General features: G+C 43.6%; 1 pseudogene; it reads left to right on the top strand.

Annotated features, from left to right (window-relative positions):
* The first annotated feature begins 1,689 nt into the window (after window positions 1–1,689).
* On the top strand, window positions 1,690–4,786 carry LOC148055469 (endogenous retrovirus group K member 5 Gag polyprotein-like; annotated as a pseudogene).
* Window positions 4,787–5,944: the final 1,158 nt, after the last annotated feature.

Here is a 5,944-nt window from a genome sequence, read left to right on the forward strand (position 1 = left end):
AAGCTATTTAGGACTATTTTTCACCAAGATCTTGAATTTTTGTGAACCAGAAAAAAAAGGAATTAGCCAATATGTACAGGAAGACCATTTTGCCTTTAGGTGCAACTGTACTGGGTCTGTTTGGGATGGAGTTAACTTTCTTCATAGCAGCACATATGGTGCTGTGCTTTGCATTTGTGGGTAAAATAGTGTTGTTAACTGTTCTGCACCAGGGAGGGGGGGTGAGAGAGAGATAGAGATGGTGCAGGGTTCTTTCTGGATCTCAATAAGAAAGGCCTGACAACAAATGGCTTTTAATAAGATGATAGAACAAAAAGAGGAATATAGACAGCGAATAAATATTATGTCCCTTCAAATGCTGGGAACCCTATATTCGTGCAGCATTGGATGGACCCCACATGGATTTTCCCATGGCATGCTGTGCAGATCACACCGTGCAGATCTCATCTGTGGAGAGACATTCCTCCTTTTTGGTTATTCGAGCTGTTATATATTTTTCTTACAAGAAAGCAATGCTATTCATAAAGGATGTTCGCATGAGAACTTTTTGCTGTATTTTAAGATAAAGGCAAAGCCACACGGGTGGGGTAATTGCCAGTACCAAGTGGGAGCTGCCTGCAGGCTCCTCTGATACGCTGAGGTGGCTGAGTTTACCCTGCGGCCAAGGAATTTGTGCAGCACAACACAGGCCTGAAGGCCAAGCTGTATGTGCAGCACAGCACAGTCCTGGGCCTTCTCAGGTTAACTGTTACATTGATCACTGACTCCTCCATGTAAAATGGTCTCTTGGTCAAGATCGCTACATTCCACCCCTTGATCCACATACAGTTTACCTTTCTCAAAGTTGTTATAAGTTACAGATTATATATTAATAACTGTGGGAATAAATGAGATTGTGTTTTACTTTGACGAGATGCAGCTGTGCCCTTGAGGCTTGTTACAAAGAAGTTTGTGAAACTTAGAGGCAGAAAAATAAGGATGAGATTGGATACATCCCTGAAAGAGGAATTCGCGTGCACCAGCTTGAAGAACCAATAAGTAACGCTGAAGAGACGTGTGGATGCAAGACAGTAGCCAATGAAATAAGTTTTGCTTGCTCGTGAACACTAGATCATATTATAAAAGGGATAGATTGTAAAAATGAAGTGTCTTCGCTTGTCTTCGCCTTAACTCATACGTGGAGTCCGTGTTTAATTGCCACAAATGGTGACCCCGACGTGATTCGGTCCTATGACGTGATTCGGTCCTATGATGTGATTCGATCCTAAGAATTGCGGACGAGAGAGCGGCCGGTGGCAAGCCCAGCTGAACTTTATTGCAGCAGACCATAGAGCTGAACTATATTGCAGCAGACCAGAGAGCTGAACTCTACTGCAGCGGACCAGAGAGCTGCTTGTTGACAATTAATCACCTCGGGAAAAAGAGGTGAGCAGCTGGGGACGGGAAAATGGGGGCGCAAATGTCCTCGGAAGAAAAATCTATTTTGTGTATATTTTTGCCAATCCTTGCAAAAAGGGGAATAAATTATGATGAAGGAAAGGTTCAGTTGTTGTTAACTTGGTTGCGAAAAAACAGGCAGCAAGCGAACGCAGCGACCGCGTTCCAGGTGGAGACTTGGGAGGAGGCAGGGAAAGTGTTATGGGAAGCGGCCACCAGGGGGGACAGTAATGCCACAAGTGTTTTGACGACATGGCGTTTACTGAAAGACCCTTTAGAACAATTAGAGTCAGACCGAAAGGCGATGGTGGCTGCAGCCTCTGCTACCACTCCGGAGCTAACCCCGCAGGGCACGCCAGAAACACCGGCATCGGGTTCGTCCTCCGACATGCCCTTGCTCGCGGGTGCTCAGGCTGCGCAACCCTCCACCCCCCCCCCGCGCCGCCGCTACCCTCTGCGCCGCTTTCTCCTTCACCTGCTCCTATGGCTTCAACACCTCTGCTAGACCTTCCGATCCCTGCAATCAGTACCCCTCCACTTCCCCGCCCACCCCCGGCCCCTGCTGCGTCGGCACTCTTACCGCCTTTCTCTACTGCTGCTAATGCCGATACTCCACAAACCCATAATCAATTGCCACCCGAGGAATGGGGGACGTCAGCCGCTGCTACAAGGTGGCAAAAGATTAGACACCAAGCATTGCAAGTGGGAGATACAGCTTTTTGTTCAGCGGTAGCATGTCCCGTCATACGCAGCAATGGAAATGGCCCCAATGAGCATGAACCTTTTGTCTATAATGTTTTAAAAGATCTACGACAAACAGTTGCTGCGCATGGACTGGGTTCTCCTTTTACACAATCCCTGCTACGGGGAATATTTACAAATGAAATAGTACCATTTGATATATGCACGCTTACTAATCTTATATTGACCCCAACGCAAAAGGTGATCTTTGAAAGCACCTGGCATACCGCCTGTCAAAACGCCACAATTATCAATATGCAGCGACAACAAGGCGACCCTTTACAAGGGGCAGGACTCCCACGACTTATGGGGGATCCGCCGCTAAATCACCCAACGTTACAGGGACGGTTACGACCAGAGATATTATCACAAGGCAGAGACCTTGCTTTACAGGCATTACTAAGAGTGCCGGATGCCAGAAGAGCGACAAAATAATTTACATTAATAAAGCAAGGGAGAGGAGAGGGATATATCTCATTCTTAGATCATCTTAAAGAGGCTTTGGAAAAACAAGTCGAAAATGCAGAAGCAAGAGAGGTCCTACTCTTAAAATTAGCCTTTGAAAATGCGAATACGGACTGTAAAAAAGTGCTTTTGCCTCTAAAAAATCCCTCCTTAATGGACATGATAGAAGCTACCCAAAAGGTGGGGTCAATGTCCCATCATATGGAAACATTAGCTACAGCTTTTGCCGCCGCAATGAAAGTGCAGAAATCATGTTTCTCCTGTGGTAAAACTGGACATTTTAAAAGAGATTGCCCAGAACTAAGAAAAAGAGATACAACGAGCTCTAAACAGATATGGACTTGAAATAGTCCCTGAAAAAGTGCAAAAAACTGAGCCTTGGAAATATCTGGGCTGGAAAATCTTGCAACAAACAATTGAACCTGCAAAAACAAAAAGGGGGAATGCCAGGAGCCACTCCAGCAGACAGACTAAGTAAAGCCATGTATGTGTTAAACTACCTGAATATGTCTGAAAATAATATTCCTGTTATTATCTCTCATTTTCTGTCTCTTCAATCAAAAGATTTAATAGCCACCCCCACAGAGGGCCCAAGTTTTTACAAAGTCGCTACAAACAGGTAATTGGGAAGGTCCTTTTGATCTGCTAACCTGGGGCAGAGGGTATGCTTGTGTCTCAACAGATGTTAGACCTAAGTGGGTACCTGCAAGGTGCATAAGACCGGCTCTTGCATTGGATAACAAGAACGAACAGCAGAAGACACTGAACTCTGAGAAGACTGATGGGGAATGACTTATCAGATAACTCCAAATCAATCCATAAAGCAATCAAAGATTTGAAGTTAGCAAATTACAAGTCAGTGATGGATTTGATTGGCTGAATCACTTACTAACAAGTTGGGGAATTGGCGGGTGGATAATGTCTCTAATCAAAATGGGTCTTTTCTTGTTACTAATATTTTGCGCTATAATAATGACAGTTTCTTGTCTAGTGTCTTGGGTACAGAAAATGCTATAGAATATGATTAAACAAGCTTTTGTGATAGAAAAACAAAAAGGGGGAATTGTGGGAATAAATGAGATTGTGTTTTACTTTGACGAGATGCAGCTGTGCCCTTGAGGCTTGTTACAAACAGGTTCGCAGGAATGCAGCTGTGGCCTTGAGGCTTGTTACAAAGAAGTTTGTGAAACTTAGAGGCAGAAAAATAAGGATGAGATTGGATACATCCCTGAAAGAGGAATTCGCGTGCACCAGCTTGAAGAACCAATAAGTAACGCTGAAGAGACGCGTGGACGCAAGACAGTAGCCAATGAAATAAGTTTTGCTTGCTCGTGAACACTAGATCATATTATGAAAGGGATAGATTGTAAAAATAAAGTGTCTTCGCTTGTCTTCGCCTAAACTCATATGCGGAGTCCGTGTTTAATTGCCACAAATAACATATGGGCTTCTCAAGCTCTAAGTACGTGGCCCTATGGAGCAGACATGGCTTGTTCAAAATCACGTATTCCTCAAATAGAATGTCTTCCGCAAGGCTCCCAATACAATAACACACCAGTGTTTTGTCTGTTGCTGAACAGTACTTGCACAGTGTCAAGGCTTTCTCTTTTTCCCACTCTGCTCCATCCGTCAAGTAAGCTGGGGGTGGGAAGAAGTTGGGAGGGGACACAGCCAGGTCAGCTGACTTGAATTGGCCAAGGGAATATTCCATACTGTATGACATAGTGCTCAGCAATAAAAATTGGGGTAGCAGAAGAAGAAGAAGGGGGTGGGTTTTTTGACTTCCAAGGTGGCCATTGTTTGGAGACTGGCTGGGCATCGGACTGCTTGTGGGAGGTGGTGAGTGATTGCCTTTGCATCACTTGGTTTTTTTCTCCTCTTTCCTTCACTTATTAAACTGCCTTTATCTCGACCCACAAATTTTCTCGCTTTTGCTCTTCCTATTCTCTCTCTCATCCTGCTGGAGGGGCTGGGGGGAGTGAGAGAATGGCTGTGTGAGTGCTTAGCTGCTGGCTGGAGTCAACCTACAACAACTCAAGAATGACAAGTCAGAATCTGGATACTGTCTAATGTTCATATGTTCTCAGGTCCACCTTTTAAAATGGAAGATGAAAAACTGGAGAGCATGCCTAAAATTATTTGAACTCTGAGGAAAATAAAAGCCTAATTGTCAGAGACACAAATTTAAATTTGCCTATCAAAAAAGTAAAAAAAAAAGAATTGATTGCATGACACAAGTAGCTTTACAGGGATAAAGGTACTTAAGGGATCTTTATTGTATTAGAAAAAAGACAACACAAACAGATGAAAACTCGTATGTGTTAAAAATAGGCACATATTTTAAACAGACAGAAATTAACCATCTGTGCAAATGGCCAAGGAAAGGGAAAAGCTCTCTGTTTCTCACTGTCCTGCCTTGAAGATATATTTTAGCATGTTATTAAGATCAGTGTAGGGGTTCACGTGAAAATCTATGGCCCATAAGAAACAAGAAGTCATTTGAGATGATCTCAGGTTCATTCTGTTTGTATAACCTATGGACATCACTTAAATCACCTAACTTTAAACGCTTAATTTAGGTAGCTATGTCCTGTAGGGAGTCTAGAAAGAGAATAATTTCCTAATGTAGGTGGTTCCCAATGGGTTTGTAAAACAGGCACAGCATGGTGCTGATGTATACATTGCTAGCCCCTCAGTCTCATGATCCTCAGCAGTTAGAAGCACTTGGGAAGGCAGTACTTATCTGGGAAGGGAGGGGAAGAGATGCACCCCAAAAATGTTTTTGGAATAGGTGTATTTGGGAGAAGCAGAGACCTGCTGTCCAAGAGGAAAGCAGTCCTGGAGCAGGTAGTATTTCAGGTGTGATGTCTGCACTAAAGCAACTGAGGATGTGCTAATTGAAGGGATAAACTCTGCTCTGGGACAGGAGTAGATGTCAATAAGAACTGTTTTCCTGGTTGTCTGGATGCCAACTCCACAGCATAAATTGCTGGGACAGGGATGTCAGACAGTTGGCTTGTGAAGTTTATTTTCATCTGTTTCTGTTGTTTGAGAGGGAGAGGTGGCAGTCTGCTACAGGCAATGGGAGCCAAATGGGAGCCAAAGGATGATGACAAAACCTGGCAATGCAACAAGAATCCAGCTTTCTTTTGTGCAAAATCAAGATGCAAAATAATGTTCCTGTAAAAAAAAAAAGTCCAGATGCCAAACCACACTCTCCTCTATAGAATAAGCAAAATCAAAACATGTGTACACTCAGGGAAAAAAAAATGCTGTGTTTTCAGAGTACACACAACCATTA

Source organism: Nipponia nippon, unplaced genomic scaffold (genome assembly GCF_047370975.1).
Source record: "Nipponia nippon isolate SJK-2023a ecotype South Korea unplaced genomic scaffold, ASM4737097v1 scaffold_22, whole genome shotgun sequence".
NCBI classification, from domain to species: domain Eukaryota; kingdom Metazoa; phylum Chordata; class Aves; order Pelecaniformes; family Threskiornithidae; genus Nipponia; species Nipponia nippon.